The sequence below is a fragment of the Hypanus sabinus genome, unplaced genomic scaffold (assembly GCF_030144855.1).
Source record: "Hypanus sabinus isolate sHypSab1 unplaced genomic scaffold, sHypSab1.hap1 scaffold_315, whole genome shotgun sequence".
NCBI classification, from domain to species: domain Eukaryota; kingdom Metazoa; phylum Chordata; class Chondrichthyes; order Myliobatiformes; family Dasyatidae; genus Hypanus; species Hypanus sabinus.
The window spans coordinates 194,286-215,974 of record NW_026781226.1 but is presented as its reverse complement, the minus strand read 5'-3'; the positions used below and the strand labels follow the sequence as shown (position 1 = coordinate 215,974).

Here is a 21,689-nt window from a genome sequence, read left to right as displayed (position 1 = left end):
CCTAATCCACCTACTGCTTTTTTCTGGCTCTCCTCCATTATGTTTTGTTTAAACCTGGAGAAAATTAGAAGTCGGACGTTCGATACATCTTTCAAATTTGAACAAACCTGGCCACCTTTCATTCAATATTTTCAGAAGATCTAATTTCTTATCTTTTTTAATTTTTTTCTTTAGTTTTTTTCTTTCTTTTCTTTCTCCCTCCGTGAAGTTTCAGATTTGACTAGAAGGACGCTTTCTTCTTTTTTTGTAATCTTGTCCTCAAGTGGACTACCCAGTTCCCCACTTTTTTTTTTGTTTTAGTTTTTAGTTTGTTTAGTGTTTTTTTTCTCTCCTATAAATAGAACATTTCCAGTCTTTTTTTGAATGAATTGTCAAGAGGAGTTGTGTTTCTCTGTTTATATATAATAGCCTAATATTATATTACACATGATTTTGACAATGTATATCATTTTCTTTGTTTGTACGTTTATTCTATTATGTATTTGATATAACTTCACCTCTGATTCGTATCTATTCATATAAATTTTTAATCAATAAAGAAAGATTGAAAATAATGGTAAATGAAGTGTATTAAACGGCGCTTACTTCTGGGGAGGGTAGCAATGGCAAATTTAGATAAAATACTGAAGTGCAGAGACATAACATTGTCTGCGAAGGACCGGAGAGTCAAGTATATAGTATTTCCAGTTGTGATGTAAGGCTGTAACAGCTGGAGTATTAATAAGGCTGAATACAAAATAATCAACGCCTCTGAACTTGGATGTTGGGGGAAAGTGTTCGCTGGACAGCAAGAAGATCCAACAAGTCAATACTTGGAGAAATACGCCAGACTGCTCACTAGGAAGCTTGAAAAGCTCAGCTATTTTGACCACATCATGAGGGGACAGGATTCCTTAGAGAAGACTCTCATGTTCGGGGAAACAGAAGGCAAAAGAAGGAGAGGATGACTGAGGCTACGATGGATAGATAATATTAATCAGAAAATGCCTATGACCTTGGGGTATCTTAGAGAGGCAGTTTCCAGCAAGGAGGCTTTGTGTGCATTAACGCGGTTGTATTTGGCTGTGTTCATGTGTTTTCATGTATGTTTTGAATTACTATTAAACTTGAACATAAATTGGACAATGATTGTATCATAAACAAAAAAAAGAATGGATATAGATGTTTTCAGTCAATAACAGACTTGTTGCATTTTGTCCCTAATGCAGACAGGGAGCAACCATACTCCAAGCATCTGACCACACAACACCCACTGAGACAGCCTGCTGGCCCGAGGTGGGTCTGTTTACTCCGCCGTTTAAACCCAGACACCTCAAACAAAAGGCAGCCACCGGGTCCCTCCAGCCCACCGTGTCAGATAGTAAGATCGTGACTTGCTGTCAAAATCACCCCGACTCCGCACTTGCAGGCAACACTTTATCGGTGTCCACTAAAAATATGCTGAAGTCTTCTCCATCCTTGCTCATACTGAGGAGATAAACCCCCTGAACTCCCATTTCAATCCGTCGCCCTTACAGCTTCGCCAACTCCTTGTTAAGGAAACCCCTTAATGACGAAACCCATATCCCCATTGGTTGGTATACTAAATTGGTATTTGGTGTCACCAATGAGAGACAAGTAAATGTCACGTCACTTCACGAGAGATACCGGGCACGCGCAGCATGCTGAAATCGTCTCAACATCAGCCGAAACTGACGAAGCTCCGCGAGAGGGCGCGCGGTAGATGGGGAGACTGTAGAGTCAGTAACAGGGAACGGGGAGCGCGTCCCTCGGTCCCGTACCGTGCGGACCAGCTCACCGATTGGGTCATGGTCGATCTGCAACCTGCTGGGATACAACATTAACACACAAATCTTGATGTATATACTTAATCAATGTATGATTTCTTTTCACTTGAACTTATATTGGCTTACACTAATTAAACTGTCAGAATTTTTCTAATCAACACACCAAGTGCATAAGTAGACCACTCGGCCTACCGAACATGCTGCTGATCTGATTTAAACTTTCGTTACGCATTCTCCCATGTTCATTTCGATAATACTTCAAAGCCACTCTTTATAGACAAACAGAGCTTTGAATGGAATCAAAGGCTTTAATTTCTCTGGGCAGTGAGTAGAAAGAGTTCCTAACTCCCGCGATCAATACTGGCAAAAGAATAGGAGGGTGAGAGGGTGAGTGTGGGGGGGGGAGGGGAAACTGTTGCTGCGATGCCCTCTCCACAGCCAATCTTTCCACAGTCTCTCTGAACATTGCATCTACCTTTATATCAACTCCTCCATCATCTGATCCAACACGCTGCTTCCCTTACTGAGTTTAAACCGACTCCGGCAGCTCTAGTAGTCCTGGCTGCAAGTACATTCGTTCAACTCAAGTACAGGTATAACCCATGGCTTTGATACAGGATTAAATGGGAACATAACTTAATTATAAAACCTATTTCTGCTTAATCACAGATTCATAGGTTCTGAGAACTTATTAGCAGAAAAGTGTTTGATTAATTTAAGTATATGTAAATTATTGGTTGACATTTGCTAGTTCAGACTGAATGAAATGCGGTGCCAGGACATCTGACTTCCAGAGGGTTTGCTCTTAACAGAGGCTTGCAAGGCGATATACTCGAGGGCAAGTATATCATTGCAGCTTGCAATAGACAGAGGAGTCAACGACATGTTGCTGCAGTTCATGGTAATTCCACAGTTCCGCAATCACTACAGCAGGAAACGACTGCGGCATCTTATAAAGGGAGGAAATTCTCAAAGCATGTTGAGATTATTATGACGTAACACAGAAAAGCAAGGAAACATGAGGAGTGACAAGTTTAAATGAGCAAACGATATGAGGGAATGTGTGTGGCTTCACAGAGCTGATGCTGACAGCTCACTAGCTGATCTGTGATTATTGCAACTGGCATAACTGCTATTTCTCGGTGTATTCAGTCTCACTCCAGCTATTTCCTATCTTCCTTGGTACAGAAATGTTATGTCTAAAGGAACAGTGTTTGGTTAAGTGAGACTCACCAAACTTTCTCCTGACTGAGTCAATGGAAACTCCGAGTCAGAAGAGTTCTGTTGAATTGATGATCTCAGTCCTCGGGCTGGTTCACTTGTTGCTGTTCACTCGTTTTCAGTTGTGGGCGTTTCTTCCAATAAACTTCTCACCGCAGGTCTAACTTCAATGAAAGAAGGAATGAAGTATGTTACTAAAACAAACGAGAACAAAGCATTAACCTGAAATTTCAATTTTGAACGCATATGTCATGATCCGAGTGAAGAAATCTGTAACTGTCCCTCAGCCTTTACAAAGCCTGACATGGGGTACAAAGGAACACAGACAAAATGCTGGAGGAACTCATCAAGCCAGTCAGCATCTGGATGTCAATGTTCCTCTCTTCCAGCTGCTTAGTTCCTCCAGCATTTTGTGGGTGTTGCTTAGATTTCCAGCATCTGAAGATTTTCTCTTATTTGTGATGGAATACAAGGAAGTCATCATTCAGTCATGACATAAGATACAAGTCATAATATATAACAGGAGAATTATCTGATAAAGTCATTCTAGTCTGTTCCATAATCAATCATGGAGGATTACTTTCCAACACCGTATTCTTGCTTCCTGCTATAATTCTCAACCTATTTAGCAAGCCAGAACATGAATATAACCAGCGATCGCCTCCATCACATTTTCAAATTCCACAGATCAAACAACCTTTGGCTGAAGTAATGTCTCTCATCTCAGTTTTAAAGTGAAGCTTCTTTATTCTGAGGTGGCACTCTCAGATCCCAGACTCTCCGTCTAATCCAGACATACTCTCCATTCCCAATGTATCCGGGCTTGTTGTAATTCAGTTGGTAAATAATCACCCCCGCCCTAATTTCAACCCCACCCCCCCCCACCAATCCTAGATTTTGAGGGAGGGGGTTGATTTACTCTTCAGCTGGAGTAGCACACCATTGTGGCCGAAGGGCCTGTTCCTGTGATGTACTGTTCCATGTTCTGTTCCATCTTCAGCGTCTTGAGTTTCTGTTCGACTCCCACTGGCCGATAGACAGTGAGGCGAAATTTCCAAACATGGATGGGACAATGAAGCCCCGGCTCCATTTCTACTGATGGAACCACAAAAGAGCGTATTTAAAAACTTTTTCCTGTGAATGACGGAATGGAAACTCATTCTCTGTTTTGCTTCCCAAGGAACACTGGAACCAAACGTCTGAGCACAGAACAGAAATACTCGTTCAACATCTCATAAACCGGGGCAACTTCATCCCCACATCTATTTTACCTGGGTCAAAACGTGTGGTATCCCAGGCTCCAACCTCACAGGGTCACAGCTCACACAGAGATCCATGCTCACCTTTCCCACATCTCACTCAGGGTGGTGTAATCAGAGATATATATCACTGGGGTGGCTAGAAACAGGTTCTGGAGGTGCAACTGAACGGATGCATTGAGTCCCGGCATCACCACCTCAACCCCTGCTGGAGCCAGACCAACGGTTCATCTGAGGTGATTCGGTGTAATATTTCCACAATACTGAGCAACCCTGGCCGGATGTATCTAGGAAGCGGGACAAGGCCATCAGTTCGGGGAAATTAACGGGACTCACTGCCCAACATCAGGTCTGTCCCCTCACCGATGGAAAATTGTCGTTCGCGTTTTCCTCTCCGGACTGAGCGATGGAAACTTGGTCTATTTGCCGCAGACAGCAGTCCGTCCCGCGGCTCCCCGCCGGCAAACCGTTTCAACACGAACGGAAAGAAAGCCACCGCTCATCTGGAGACTGGAGTATCTGCAAAGTGATAGTCATCAGAGCGGGGCGGGGCCTCTGAAGGAAAAACCCGCAGATGCTGCAGATCTGCATTTGAAATGGGAGTGACAAGCTGGAACGCATGATGTGGGGGGGGGGGTCTACCACCTGAACTGGTGACTCAGCTCCTCGCCCCTCACAAGCTGCCTGACACATTTTTCATATTATTTCATATTTACACCAACTACATTTAAAGCTTCCCTGTGTATCTTCCCCGTCCCTCTAGCTCCACACACGCCATCGCCCAGTGTCAGAGTTATGTGTTCATATCTCATTCCTGTCTGACACACAATTCAGACCAAAGCAGGAATTGTGCAAGTTTCATTCAAACCACTTCTATATTTATAAACACTAATATCTATTCACATTCCTCTGGAGACTTACTGGACAGGAACACTGAAACATCAGGTGAGAAACACCAGGAGGTGCTGTTTCTCACACAATCAACATGATTACGGCTGCTCTCCAATCTCAGCCATATGTTCCTCCTCGATTTCTTCGGTCGCCACACATCTGTTGATCTCTGTTTCCATCCAGGAAACAGGCTGGTGAATCTCTAAAACAAATACTCTCCAAGCACTTTGTTAATCCTCTATATAATTAATTTCCATCTTCTGCAGTCACGTATTGACAAAACCACTCACTTCCCACCCCCCGATACTCTTTCCAACTCTCACCTCCCCCGTTATTTGTATCCACCTCTCACTCCCCAGCTCTTGCCCCATCGCCACCCCTCACCTCTTTTCTCTGACTATTTCCAGTCCACTCTTAGCCCAGAGGGAGGTTCTCGGACCAAAACGTTGACGGCCCATTTTCCTCCACAGATGCTGCCCGACCCACTGAGTTCCTCCGGCAGTTAATTATTTGGTTTGTATAACCCGTGTGTGTATGGGGAGCTGGATTTTACACCATATTCCAGGTACAATCTCAATAAAGCCCAAATGTTCAACTCTCCTTGGAGCTCTGGTGGTCTGTTACCCTGGTGATGAAGGAAGCAGAACTAACTGAAAATTGGAAATAAGGAACTCAACCTCGCATGCTCTGTTTCATTATGACAAAGATGAATACGGAGCTGTCAGCTATTTTGTAATATGGAAGCTAAAATTCCGTGGCTGGTTTAACCTGGCCTCGAAGTGCATCAATTAAATCTGTTGGTAGTCCCATATCTACAGAACTTCCAGCAGTGCAGAAACTGGTCCAAAAATCGAAACACATTTGTCAGCTTTGGGATATTTAAAAATGGCATCACACAATGCATTGTGGTAATAGCCATTAAGTTTCCTTCCTTGTTCAGTTAAGTGGTTAAACGTTTCATCATATTCCTGTGTCTACAAATATCTTACAACTTCGATCATCCCCCGGCATTGATACAGGAGGAATTCAGATCCTGATGCTGGACAGTATGATGGAAGGGTGGGTTCCCAGATACAATTAAATGGATTGAGATTGTGACTTCAGGTTCTAGGCTCCCCTACTGTTGAAAAACATCTTGTCATCATCGACTCTATCCAGATCTCAGGATTTCATTGAGGTTCCTGTTCCCAGGGTCACCACCCCTCCATTGAGAACAGGCCCAGAGACACCAAAAGTTCGACATAGATAAAGGATTGCAGACCAGAATCACTTGCAAACAATAACAAAATTTTCACGAATAACAGACAAAGTGGGAGTAGGATAAATTATTGAGAAAACCCGTTATTTCCTCCCCGCCCCGCTAACAGTTAGGAAGTATCTTCTAAAGATCAGCGTGCTCACCTACGCATTGAGCTGTAAGCGATGGGAGAGATCGTTTATGATATCTTTGCGCCTGTGTTTACTTGGGAGACAGATAGAGACTATAGAAATGAGGAAATCCAGTCAAGTCATGGATTGTGTACGGATAACACCACAGGTGTTTGCTGCCTTGAGGAGAATTAGGATGGATAAATCCCCAGGGCCTGACAAGGTCTCCCTCGGACCCTGTGACAGGCTGGTGCAGGAGGACTGGCAGACACAGATGTTGCTGTCATTTAAGAAACTGGGTTACAGGGGCAGGTTGAACCGATTACAAATTGATAACTTGGAGAACATGAGAATCAGGAGAGATGCTCGCAGGGGTTCTCAGCCTTTTTTATGCTATGTGTCAACGGTGGGGCCTCTGGACCCCAAGTTGGGAAGCCCTGCTCGAGGTATACAAACCTATTGTGGTATAATTCGGGTGAATGCATGTAGGCTATCAGCCAGCATAAGATCCCCCTCACTTCTCAGTCTCCCATTCTTTATCGAAAATAAAATAACACTGAAACGTAACACCAGGCTCAAGGACAGTTTCCGTTCTCCTGTTAGAAGCGAAATGAATGTTCCCCAGTGTGATGAGATAGACCCCTGACCTCACAGTCTAACTAAATGTGACTTTGCACCATATATCTACCTGTACTCTACTTTCTCTGTGAACGTATTTAACCATTTATCACCTCAATGTACTGGTGTGATGTATTGATCTATATGGGTGATGGCAAAGACAGGATTTTCACTGTCCCTCGGTTCGTTTATGAAAAAAAAACGAGATTCCCAATTTTAACCGTGTGCGACAGCCTGGGTAGCTCCTTTGGAAATTCTGGAGGGAGTGTTCACATTTCCGGGAAACTCAGATAAATGAAAAAAGTCTTAATTCTCGCATTAATAGGGCCATATATCGGGAAACATTGGCTGCATGTCGGCTAGCCGTAGCAATGGAAAGAAGATGGAAATAAACTTCCCAGTCCCCCGGGAGGACGTGAGAGATCTGGATCTCACTGTCCTGTCTGAACGGGGAAAGATGGAACTACTGATACACGTGGAGGGGTCTCCCGAGGGTGCGATTACTCTGGTTAAACTTCTCTGTCTGAAAGACTACAAAAAGGCCAAATGGCCGCTTTCAATGTGCTGTAAAACTATTGTCGACCCCAGGCATCGATCCAGCTGAAGTTTGGTTCCGACACCGGGCTGGGTGATGGAGATAAAGTTCCCCAGGTACAACTGACCGGATGGACTAGACCCGGCATCACCACCTCATCCCGCTCCTGTGACCCGAACAACAGGGACTGAGCGGCGGCTCATCTCATGCGGTTCGGCGTGGAGGTCCCACAACCCGGACCAACTCCGTTAGGGTTGCTTCAACACAGAAAGGACAGAAAACCCCCGCCCATCCGGGGACTGTGAAAGCAGGGACGGGGCCACGAAAAACTACGTCCGGGACTTCACTGGACAGGAACACTGAAACATCAAGTGAGAAACAGCAACAGGTGGCCATTAAGCCATCTACTAGATGACGGCTGCTCCTCAATCTCAGACACATGGCCTGATTACCATTTCTTCGATCCCTTGGGTCTCCACTCATCTGCCGGCCTCTGTCCTTCACTGATCTTCATCGTCCTCCAGGAATCTGTCTGGTGAATCTCTATAACAAATACTCTCTAACCTCTTGGATAATCCTCCAAGGAATTAAATTCATTTCTGCAGCCCCGTGCTGCCCCAACCCCTCTCATCCCACCCCTGTCACTATTTCCACCTCCCCACATCCCCCCTCACCTGTATCCACCTCTCACTCCCCAGCTCTTGCCCCATCCCCACCCCTCACCTCTTTTCTCTGACTATTTCCCGTCCACTCTCAGTCCAGAGGGAGGGTCTCGGCCCGAAATGTTGACGGTCCATTTCCCTCCACAGATGCTGCCCGACCCTCTGAGTTCCTCCAGCAGTTTGTTCTTTGGTCTGTATAACCCGTATTTACGGGGAGCGGGATTTTACTCCAACAAAGTTACTATCTCCAGTCCAAATAATTACCCTAATCACGAGAACGCCTGCAGATGCTGGAAATCCAAAGCAACACACACAATGCTGGCGGAATTTAGCACAACAGACAGTATCCTCGGAAAAGAGTAAACATTTTGGGCAAAGAGTCTTCATTACTGCAAAGGGAGGGGGAAGATACCTGAATAAAAAGTTTCGGGAGGAGAACGAGGCGAGCTTGGATGTCACAGATGAAGTCAAGTGATGGACAGGTCATGAGCTGGTGAAGAAAGAATAGGAACATTGTCAATAGAAAAAAGGGAAAGAGGAGACCCGGGGGGAAGTAATAAGCTGGTGAGCAGAAAGGGAGGAGGGATGAATGAGCAAGGCAATTGTTGAGAGAGTGATCCCTCTTGAAACAAGAGGCTGGGAGGGCGAGAAAGGTTAAGGTATGTTTAGTTGTAAGATCTCTTCGGAGATGGTGGAAGTTGCACAGTCTGAAGGTGTGGTAGGTAAGGACAAGCGGAACTCTATCACTATTACGGTGGTAAAAGATGTGGTGAGCACGAACTACGGGGAATGGAGGAGACATGAGTGAGAACTACACCAATAGCGGAGGGAGGACAGCCACATCCTGGCAACAGAAGCGGCGGAAGCAAAGAAACTGGGAAGAGGAAAGAACACTTTACGGGTGTTTGGTTGGGAAGAGGTCCGGTCGAGATTACCAAAGGTATCTATAGGTTTATAAAATAAGTTGGTTGAAAATCTATCTCCAGAGATGGAGACAGAGAGCGAACAGGAAAGGGAAAGGATTATGAGCTGGTGGATTAAATTATACTCAATAACGCTTACAATAAATACAATGTACCTTTGAATTCTCTCTCTACCCACTGCAACTCATTCACTCACCATTAAAACACACTCTGCATTTCTGTTTCGCCGAGAGAAGTGAGTGATCTCGTTTTCCACAATGGGCTCCAGTTGACCTGCTGATCCCACTCACTGTTTTGCCTCCATTACCCCGACAAGAGACACAGAACCTAGAACAGTACAACACAGGAACAGGCCTCCAGTTGACCTGCTGATCCCACTCACTGTTTTGCCTCCATTACCCCGACAAGAGACACTGAACCCAGAACAGTACAACACAGGAACAGACCCTTCGACCCCAATGTTGTACCGAACCATTTAAGTTCGTCATCAAATGTCCAAATGTCTGCCTGCACAATGCCAATCGTTTCACTTACCTCACATTCACGAGTCAATCTAAACACACCTTACAAATCCCCAATATATCTGCCTCTACCACCAGCGCAGGAAGCACATTCCAGCCACACCACTCTCTGTGTGAAAAAAATACTTGCCTCTCATACCTCCTATGAACCAATCCTACATTTTAAATGTATACCATCCGGTATCACAGATTTCAACCCTGGGATAAAGATATTGTCTATCTACACTACCTATGCCTCTCATAATCTTATAGAAATCTGTTAAGACTCACCACAGCCTGCATCACTCTAGAGAAACAACCCAGGTTTTATATCGGAATATTTCCTGGGAAATGGACCTGAGAATTACTCTCAGTTTAAATTTATTTCTCTGTAGCACAGTGCTTGTCCAACCTCTCATTATAGCTCATGCCCTACAACCTATATCCACCCGCCCGACTGGAAAACTGCTTTATTGCAGAAGGAGAAACATCTAGCCCCATCTGTAGAAGCTCAATCCTGGGCCAACGCCAAACCCTAACACTGCCAGTTTCATATCATCTCACGTTATAGCCCGAGCAACAACTCTCCCAGGACACTTTCCTGTCGGTAATATACTGCAGTGTCTTGGCTATCCCCCGTTCTGATATTAACGCACCCTCCAGCTCAAAACAGAATGGGAACCTGATGATGCTTTAACTGGGCAGGTGTGAATATGCAGTATCTTAACTTGTCTCCAGCAGGGAAATTGGGTACATTTGTTCACTAAGTTATTGCTGAGCGGGATCTGGAGCAGCGCAATTCGGCGCCACGTTTCTCGTAGAAAAGATAATAACAAAATGCTTTTAATATAAAATTGGAAATAAATCACTGGAAACAATGCAGGTTTTTGTTTTCTTTTTGATGCACAAATATTGACTGACTGAAAGATGTTTGTGCTATTCTGAACAGATTTACATAAATGCAATCCCTACTTCCATCCATTAGTCAGCTCTCCATTCCAACACAGACATCATATACTCCATACAGTGAATGCTCAAGGCTTCCTCGCATCCACACCGGCTCCTAAGGCCACTGAAGGACGGTGACCAGAGAGCGATAAAAATCTCTGTAGCTCTGGTGGGCTGTTACCCTGGTGATGGAGGAAGTGGCTCAGCAGAACTAACTCAAAATAGGAACTAACAGACTCAACTTCACATGCTCTGAGTTTCATTATGAGGAAGATGAATACCAAACACTCTGCCATTTTGTAACGGAGAAGCTAAAATTCTAGTGGCTGTTTCAACCCTGCCTCGAGGTGTATTCAGTAAATCTGTTGGTATTTCCATCTCTGCTGATCTTCCAGCAGCGCTGAAACTGTTCCGAAATCAAAATACATTCTTGGAATCGTTCTGTCTGCTCCAAATGTCAACTATGGGATATTTAGAATGGTCCTCACGCAATGCATTGTGGTGATAACCATGAAGTTTCCTTCTTTGTAGAAAAATGTTGTTAAAATTTCATCATATTCCTGTATCTGTATTAATCCCAGGAATTGAAACAGGTGCAATTCAGATCCCGCTACTGGATAGAATGATGGAAGGGAAGGTCCCCAGATACAATTGAATAGATTGAGATTGCGACCGTAGATCCTAGACTCACCTACAGTTGAAAACATATTGTCCCCATCCACTCTATGCAGACCTCAGGATTTCATTGATGTTTCTGTTCCCAGAGTCGCCACCCCTCCATTCAGAAGAGGCCCAGACACACCAAATGCTCCTCATATATAAAAACTTTTCCATTCCAGAATCATTCTTGTGAACTTTGTAAACAACAACTGTAATGAGCAAATTTCTACAAATACAGACAATTTGGTGGCAGGATAATTTATTGAGAAAACGTTTGGTTCTTTTACTGTCAATTAACTGTCAAACAAAATCTCCTGAAGATCAGCGTGCTCATCTAGACAAGGAACGAAAGGGATCGAACTCTGGCAGAGACGTATGGGTGATATCCAGAGGATGGGAGGATAGCTAGTTGTACTCATGTGTGTAAGAAAGGCTCGGAAAATAAAAAGGGATACCGTAGGCACGTGATCCTGAATTCAGTTTTGGGTATGTCTTTGGAAGGAAATTTATGAAACGAAATCCATAGGATTTCGGAAGACTGGGCTTGATGAAGGATAGTCAACTTGACAGATCATGTCTAATCAAGTTATTAAGATATTCGAGGAAGTTATCAAGAAGCCTGATGAAGGAATCTGGCGGTCATTGACATTAACAGGGCGTTTGACAGGGCTGTCGGGTCCAAAAGGTAAGTGTGGTTAGATTTCAGGATGAAGCAAGTGGAGAAGCTGGGGAGTGCTTGCAGATGGTCGTCTCTCCCAATGGAGGCATGAGACTCGCGGGATGCAGCAGGGAAAGAGACTGGGTGCTTGGTAGTGATGTTAATGATTTAGATATCAGATGAAATTGTGGCAAACTGGAGCAGCAAACATGTGGATTAAACCGAGATGGGGATGTAGTAGGCAGAGGGAAAGACTACCAAATGTACATTGTGCTCTGGAGCAGCTGATAAGTTAGGTTACACTCTAGTAGAGGGAATTTACTGAAGCAGTGGGCTATTGCAATTTGAAAAAAAATTGAAAAAAAACAGGGTATGACATTTTGACCGAGAAACCGTTGCAGCAGGAACAGGAGGAGTGAAGGAGCTCGTAAGATAATTGGCAGGAACAAATAAAACGAAGGGTATCTGAAGAGGAGCGGCCAGTGTATCAGTGGCTCAGCGTAGGAGTGGAGCTTTGAAGCTTTGGCTCGAAAGGCTTCGGAGAGCAACTGAGGACGAGGTTGCTGCCAGTGAGGTAAGGCCGATTAAGTTCCATTAATTAAATTAGGAGTAGGTAATGGAGGCAGCAGTTAGGGCAGTGGAGTGCTCCGTATACAGGATGTGGGAAGTCAGGGAGAGGGCAATTGTCCCTGATGACTACACCTGCAAAAGGTGCATCCAGCTGAAGCTCCTGACAAACCGAATTATGGAACTGGAGCTGGAGCTGGAGCTGGATGAACGTCGGATCATTCGGGAGGAAGAGGCAGAAATAGACAGGAGTTTCAGCGAGATAGTTATCCCTAAGCGTCAGGAGGCAGGTAGCTGGCTGACTGTCAGGAGAGGGAAGGGGAATAGACAGGAAGAGCAGAGCACCCCTGTGGCTGTTCTCATCAACAGTAAGGAAAGCGTTTTGGATACTGTTGGTGGGGACGACCTACCATGGACAAATTGAAGTGTGGCCTCTCTGGCACCGAGACTGGACCCTCAGCTCAGAAGGGAAGGAAGGAAAAGAGGAGAGCAGTAGAGATAGGGGATTCGATAGTTAGGGGGACAGATACGAGGTTCTGTTGGAGAGATCGATATTCTTGGATGGTCTGTTGCCTCCCCAGTGTCAGGGTCCAAGATGTCTCGGATCGAGTTCTTGGTATTCTCAGGAGGGAGGGTGAGCAGACAGATGTCGTAGGATGTGGATAGGAAGACGGAGGAGGACGTCTTGCAAAGAGAGTTTAGGGAGTTTTGTGCAAAGTTGAATGACACAATCTCCAGGGTTGCAATTTCAGGATTTCTCCCTGTGTCAAGTGCTAATGAGGCTAGAAGTAGGAAGATAATACAGCTAAATACGTGGCTAAGGAGATGGTGCAGAGGGTGGCTTCATGTTTCTGGATAATAGGGCCTTGTACCAGAGAAGGTGGGGCCGTCCCGACGGGACGGGTTACACATGAACTTGAGGAGAACTAATATCCTTGCGCGTAGGTTAGCTAGTGCTGCTCCGGGATGTTTAAACTGGATTTGCAGAGGGAAGGGAAGCAGTGTGTTAGAGCAGGAAAATAAAAGTCATGCGAGGACTGCTTGTGTGGACTGAAATCAAAGGTTTGTATGTGATAGAAATGTACTCAGGTGTCAAACTGAAAAGACTGGGGAAGAGGCGTCTGGCTCTCAAATAGAGAAAGATAAGAGCAGCAGAAGAAGTTCATGGAGTAAAGCCAGATCTAACATATTGATAGACTTTGAGGACAGAGAAGCAGAATAAAGGATATAAAGGTAGTAAGGGCGAAGGGCCAAAGTGTGTGTACTTCAATGCAAGAAGCATCAGGAACAAAAGTGATGAACTGAGAGCTTGGATACCCAGATGGAATTATGATGTAGTGACTTTTACGGAGATTTGGCTGGCACCAGGGCAGGAATGGATTCTCAATATTCCTGGGTTTCAGGGTTTTAAATGGGATAGAGAGGGGGGAGAAGGGAGGAGGGGTGGCATTACTGGTCAGGGATACTTTTACAGCTGCAGGAAGTGTAGGTTATGTAGGAGGATCCCCTTTGAGTCAGTATGGGTGGGAATCTGGAACAGGAAGGAAGCAGCTAATCCAGTGGGAGTATTCTGTAGGCCCCTTGGTAGGAGCAGATTGGAATGCAGATTTTGGAAACATGTAAAAATAACAGGGTTGTTATCATTGGTGACTTTAACTTCCTTAATATTGATTGCCACCTGATCAGTTCCAATGGTTTAGACGGGGCAGAGTGTGTTAAGTGTGTCCAGGACGGATTCCTATCACAGTATGTTGACAGGCCGACGAGGGCGAATGTTAGATCTAGTATTAGGTAACGAACGGGGTCAGGTCACAGTTTTCACAGTGGGTGAGCATATGGGTTCAGTAATCACCGTTCTCTGGCTATTACCATTATCATGGAAAAGAATAGAATCGGAGAGGAAAAGTTTTTTTTTTAATTGGGGAAGGACAAACTGTGAGGCAATAAGGCTAGAACTTGCGGGTGTGAATTGGGATGATGTATTCTGGCAGGGAAATGTACTATGGACATGTGATCATTGTTTAGGGATCTCTTGCCGGATGTTAGGGATAAATTTGGCTCGGTAAGGAAGATAAAGGACGGTAGGGTGAAGGAACCATGTGTGACATGTGAGGTGGAAAATCTAGTCAGGTGGAAGAAGGCAGAATATCAGAGCTTTAGGAAGCAAGGAACAGACGGGTATATTGAGGAATGTTTTTATTAACTACCTGGATGAGGGTGTAGAAGGGTGGGTTTACACGTTTTCGGACGACACAAAGGTTGGTAGAGTTGTGGATAGTGTGGAGGACTGTCTAAATTTGAAGAGAGACATTGGTAGGATGCCGAAGTGGGCTGAGAAGTAGCAGATGGAGTTCAACCCGGAGAAGTGTGAGCTGGTACACTTTGGAATGACAAACTCTAAAGCAGAGTATAAAGTAAATGGCAGGATACTTGGTCGTGTGGAGGAGCAAAGGGATCTGGGGGTACATGTCCACAGATCCCTGATATTTTCCTCACAGGTACATTGCGTAGTTAAGAAAGCTTATGGGATGCTAGCCTTCATAATTCGAGGGATAGAGTTTAAGAGTCGGAAGGTAATGAGGCAGCACTATAAATCTCTGACTAGGCAGCACTTGTGTCCAGTTCTGGTCTCCTCACTATAGGAAGGAAATGGAAGCATTGGAATGGGTACAGAGGAGATTTAGCAGGATGCTACTTGGTTTAGAGAGTATGCATTATGATTAGACATTAAGGGAGCCAGGGCTTTACTCTTTGTAGAGAAGGAAGATGAGAGGTGACATGATAGAGGTATACAAGATATTAGGAGGAATAGATAGAGTGGACAGCCAGCGTCTCTTCCCTAGTGGACTACTGTTCAGACAAGAGGGCATGGCTTCAAAGTAAGGAGTGGGAAGTTCAAGGGGGATGTAGGAGGAAGTTTTCTCACCCAGAGAGTGGTTGGTGCGTAGAATGCACTGTGAGTCAGTGGTGGAGGCAGATACACTAGTGAAATTTAAGAGAATACTGGGCAGGTATAAGGAGGCATTTATGGTGGAAGATTTATGGGAGGCAGGGCTTAAGGGTCTGCACAACATTGAAGGCCGAAGGGCCAGTACTGCACTGTACTAGTTTATGTTCTATGTTCGATAACTGATATTGTGAATCCCAATGGTCTGTCTAAGTGACAAAAGAAACTGACATGGAATACAGATCCACAATTCTTTGAAAATGACTCCACTGTTAGCTGCTTTCAGAAGCTACAAATGCAAGGCACAGTCAGAAGATAAGGAACCGAAAATAAACAAAAGGCGAAGTAACAAACTTCACATCATGTGTTGTGAGTTTCAATATCACAAAGATTACCACAGCAGAAAATTTGTAACTGTGAAACAAGTATTGTAATGTCTGATTTACCTTGCTTTGTGTTTATTCCATTAAAACGCTGGTAGTTCTAGCTAACAACAATCGAGTCCGGGATGATCCATTGCTATGAGAGGTGCAAAACTGTACTTCACAATGAAAGGAAAGATTGGAAGAAATATTACTGATATACATCATTTAGCTGGTGCTAATAGGTGGTGGGATATTATTGAGGTGGTGGGATACAGACTGGACAGAGCTTGAACAAGATGACTGATATATATCATTGTGGTGGTGGGATACAGGCTGGACAGAGATTGAACAAAATCGGCATGGAATATACTGAATGAAACAGGTGGGAGAAGGGATCAAGCTCAATCACAAGTGGTCCTCCAGCAATACACAGTCAATAAATTTACAACACCTACTATTGCATGGAAAAGATTCTAAAATGACAGAGATGGAACTAACAAAAGGAAATTTGGCATGTAACTATTTTCGTTCACTAAACTTCATCAACCTACCATAGAAAGTATCCCAAGAGGGTACTTTACGCGTTCATACTGCCACTGTTTTACTCATGACTGCCAGGAACTGCAGAGAGCTGTCGACATCGCGAAAACCAGACTGCCCACCATGAGGTGTGTATGAACTTCCTGTTGTATCAGTAAAGCAGGCAGAATAACCTCACAGTCTTGGACATTCTCGCTTTCCACCTGGGACGAAGATTAAGCACTCACTGGAAAACACAAATCACCTTACTCAAGAACGGCTTTCATTCTGCTGCCTTAAGCATACTGAATGGACCCCAGCAGGATAAGATGCACTTTAACCTCACAATGTAACTTACTATGACCTTGCACCGTATGCCAAAGTGCACTTTGGTTTCTCTGAAACGATGATGCTTTGTTACACTCTGTAGCTCCACTTACCCTATATAATCTCAATGTTCTGTTGTGCTCTATTGATCAGTATGGATGGTATGCAAAACAATATTTTAATTGCGCCTCAGTACAAGATAAAAATAAACAGATTTCCCATTTTAATTGTGTGGAGATCATGGACAGGTTGGGCCAAAATTTCGAAATTAAAAAAAAAATACCAAGGCACAAAGAGACTTGGGAGTGCTTGAGCAGTTTTCCCAACAGGTTTATTATACAGGCGGTGCCAGTGATGAAGAAGGTAAACGTGATGTTTGCATTTACTTCAAGAGGACTATAATAAAAAAAAGGAGGTACTGTTGAGAATTTATAGAGTCCTGATGAGGCGACACTGAGAGTACTGTGCGCAGGTTCGGGCCGATAACATGAGAAAGGATGTTTGGAATGGGGAGGGTTAAAAGGTGTTTCAGGAAAATGATTCCAGATTTGATTCCAAAGAGCGTGTTCCGGTGATGTACTATTCTATGTCCTAAGTTATGTCCTATCTCCATTCGACCATACAATAGAAGAGCAGAATTAGGCCGTTTGGCCCATCGAGTCTGCTCCACATTTTCAGAATGGCTGGTCCAGTTTGCCTGACATTCCCAATCTCCTGCCATCTCATCAAATCCTTTCATGCCCTCACCATTCAAGAGCCAATAAACCACTGTCTTAAATATATATAAAGATATGACCTGCATAGCTGCTTGAGGCAAAAAAAAACTTCCACAGATTCAACATTCTCTGGTAAAATAAATCCCTGCTCGCCATGTTCTAATAGGGGGCCCTGTATTTTGAAGTAGGGTTATCTGCTCGTATAGTATCCCACCAGAGGAAACATTATCTCCACATCAACTCTATCAAGGCTATTCAACATTCCATATATTTCAATAAAGTCACCAATGTTTCTTCTGAATTCCAGTGAGTACTGGCCCAGAGCCATCAAACGCGGTTCACATGACAAGCCATTCAATCTTCGAATCGCTTTTGCGAACACCCTTTGAACCCGTTGCAGTTTCACCACATTCCTTTCGAAATTAAGAGGCCCAGACCTGCTCAGAATACTCCAAGTGCTGCCTCAGCAGTGCTTTATACAGATTCAACATTACATCGTTGCTTGATATTCTCGTCCTGTTGAGATGAATGCTGACATCGCATTTCCCTTCCTCACCACAGACTCAACCTGCAAATTAACCTTCAGGGAATCCTGCACAACGACCCCTAAATCCCTTGACACCTCAGTTTTCTTTTGTACTTAGAAAATAACTAACCCTTTCGTTCGTCTGCCAAAGTGCATGACCATACATTTCTCGACACATTATTCCATTTCCTTGCTCAATTTCCTAACTGTGTAAGTCCTTCTGTAGACTTTCTAATTCCTGAAAACCGCTTGCCCCTCTACCTATCTTCGTTCTGTCTGCAAACTTTGCAACAAAGCCATCAATTCCATCGTCCAAATCATTAGCATATGACGTATAAGAATCGGTCCCAACACAGACTCCTGTGGAAAATCACTGTCACTGGGACCAATCCAGAAAAGCTTCATTTTATTCCGACGCTTTGCCCCTTTGCAATCAACCACTGCTATATCAATGTTAGTATCTTTCTTGTAATACCATGATCTCATAGCTTGTTAAGCAACCTTACGTGCTGAAGCGTAACAAAGACCTTCTGAAAATCCAAATACACAGCATCAACCGATTCCCCTTTGTCTATCCTGCTTGTTATTTCTTCAAAGAGCTCGATCAGTTTTGTCAGACAAGACTATGGCCTATTTTATGACGGGTCTCCAAGTACCCTGAGACCACATTTTGTCGTACCCGCCATGAAGTCCAGGTGACATATCTAATGTCAGACCTTTCAGTTTCCCAAGAAACTTCTCTCTGGTCTGGTAACTTCACACACTTGATGCCCCCTGAACTTCCAATATACTGCTAGTGACTTCCTCAATGAAGATCAGTGCAAAATACTTCTTCAGTTTGTCCGCCTTTCCTTGTCCCATTTACTATATCCCCAGTTTGCAGCGTTCTGATATCCCGTCGTGCCTCTCTTTTACAACTTATGTATCTGAAGAAACGTTCAGGAACCTCTTTAATGTTATTGGCTCATTTACTTTGGTATACTACCTCTGCTTTTTTAACAACTTTTGTTGCCTTTTGTTTGTTTTTACAACCACACCAATCCTCCAACTTCCCACAAGTTGCTGCTCTGCTGCCATCCCTGCGAGTGATTCTGGCCAATTCCCCTCTCCTGCCTCGGTAATTCCCTGTACACCACTGCAAAGCTGGTACTTCTGTAATATCAATGCGTCTGTCTTTATCTTCTCCTTCTGCAGTTTCTATTTGAGTCCCACTAGCTGCCTGTAGGGGACAGTGAGAGGGACTTCCCAAACACGGATTGAACACTAAACCCCGGGTTTACTGCTGCAAACACGGAACTGCCCATTAACTCACAGCCTGTCACTGTGAGGGAAGGAGTGGCAAATTATTCCCTTCTTTGCTTCCAAAGGAACTCCAGAACCAAACATCTGAGCACAGAACATTAATACTAACGCATCACCTCATACTCCTGGGCAGCTTGAACGACGGGTCCATTATACATGTATCAAAACGTGTGTGATATCCCAGGACCCATCCTCACAGGGTCCCAACCTACCTCAAGATGATCACACATCTTTCCCCTGTCTCACACAGTAATCAGAATTCCCTGCAACCTGTGACCCGTCTGCTTCATCGCTGAAGGAGGAATGTCCAGTCCAGATGTAGAAGCAACAAGATCGGGCGAACACCAAACATTGACAATTCCATGTTCCTGGACTCCTCATCCCAGGATGATAACGAATGGCCCAGCCCTCCCAGGGCTTTTCTGCCGTGCAGTGCCTCAGCTATTCCCAGTTCAAAAAAAAAAATAAATAACACTCCTACACCAACCCATGACAGAATTGTAACCTGAGGAACCCATTGTCTGGACGGGGGTCGAGTTGACTTTCGTTCCGTGATTTACAAAATGGCCCCGGATACATTTCATCATGTCTCTGGGCATATTATTGATTATTATATTGTTGAGTGAAATCTACACCAAATCAGCTGGCCGCCACGTTTCCCCTAGTGGAACAGGAACAATATATTTCAATATTAAATCGTAAATATAGGCCTGGAAACAGAGTATAGAGATTTATCTATTTTTTTTTGATTCACAAATAGTGACCGATTACAAGATGTTTGTGACATTCTAAAAAAGATTTGCATAAATACAATCCCAACATTCATTAGTCATCTGTTCATTCCAGCACAGACATTATATATTCCGTACAGTAAATGCTCAAATCATCCTCGGATCCACACTGGATCCTGTGGCCACTGAGTTTCTGCTAAAGGGCTGTGTAGAGTGATAAAGATCTTCAACACTCCTTGAAGCTGTGCTGGGCTGTTTCCCTGGTGACTGAGGAAGAGGCCCACCAGATCTAAACAAAAAAAGGAAGTTACATTCTCAACATCACATGCTCTGAGTTCCCTTATGACCACAATGAACACTGAACACTCTGACATTCTGTAACGGTTAAACTAAAATGCCAGTTGCTGTTTTAACCCCTTCGAGGTGCAATAAATCTGCTGGCAGTTCCAGTTCTGCAGATCTTCAGCAGTGCAGAAGCTGTTCCATTGTAGGCACCGGATATCGATCCAGGTGAAGTTTGGACCCGATGTGGGGCCGGGTGATGAAGGTAAAGTTCCCGGGATAAACCCCAATGGATGAGTGCAGTCTCGGTATCACCACCCCATCACACTCCCCGGACCAGGGCAAGAGGGGCTGAGCGGCGGCTCATCTCAGTCGGTATGTTGTGAAGGTCCCACAATACAGACCGACCCCGGCAGGTTCTGTCCAGCAAGCGCAGAGAGGCCGCCAGATCGGGGAAGTTAACTGGGTGCATTACCTTACATCAGACGTCCACACTCGGGACGGGCCTCGGTACTCACCGATGAGAACTTGTTTTCACGCACGGACAGTGAACCCTCCCCCGGATTCCCGACTCTGGGGGTGATGGTCGTCTCCTAATCCGGACCCTACAGACGATCCGCCGCCGCCGCCGACCCGCTTCAACACAGAACTGAAGGAAAGTCCGGACTGTAATTTATGTCATCAGAGCTGGGGGCGGAGCCTCGGAAACAAGGCAGATCTGCGGTAAAATGGGAGCGGGGAAAGGTTCACGTGACTTACACATACATGTAGGTCCATGAAATTTTGCAAATATTTGCAATTTCCGCCGTCAGCTGAGAATATATAAACAAAACTTTCTTAAGAATTTGCGAATATATCACAGATCTTGTAGCTATGTTTAGACTGTGACGAGATCTGAAGGACTATTCTAAAGTGGACTGTTCCTTTAAACGAGTGAGAGAGGGGGAGCGAACAGCTTGTTTGATAATTCAGCAGCAGGGAGACAGAATGTCTGTGAGTTGCCTTGGAAACTGAAAGGCGGAGCAATGTGATGGACAGCTTGCGTTCAGCACTTGGAGATATATACAAGGTCAGTTCACATTTTAATCAGACACACATCACAGGAGACACACGACTCCAGAGGCAAGGAGGACACTGGTGAGCTTTGTGTGCCCACGACAAGGGTGGGGTTTTTGCTCACAGTGTGACAAAGGAGTGGCCGGTGGGGAGATATCGGTGTGTTTAATCCTGGCCTGGGTGGATTGCGTTACCGTGGAAACGGTCCCCTTTCTGTGGCCACAAGTTGGTGACTTTAAATAAGTTTTGGAAGCAAGTAGGACGACGTGAAGGATCAGTATCGGCAGTGAAAGACAAACCAACACTCGAACTCTCTCTCTC

General features: G+C 44.6%; 1 protein-coding gene across 2 annotated transcripts in view; it reads right to left on the bottom strand.

Moving 5' to 3' along the window:
• Positions 1 to 20,939, bottom strand: part of LOC132388389 (NACHT, LRR and PYD domains-containing protein 14-like) — a 54,886-nt gene extending 33,947 nt beyond the window's left edge. The window contains exons 1-2 of one of the 2 annotated variants that reach the window (XM_059960735.1): positions 20,831 to 20,939; positions 3,021 to 3,172 (exon numbers count right to left, since the gene is read on the bottom strand). The gene's annotated coding sequence lies outside the window, so the exon portion shown is untranslated. Of the gene's footprint in view, positions 1 to 3,020; positions 3,173 to 16,460; positions 16,647 to 20,830 lie in introns of those variants that run through there. The other variant, XM_059960736.1, reaches the window with a different exon arrangement.
• Between the last annotated feature and the right edge of the window lie 750 nt (positions 20,940 to 21,689).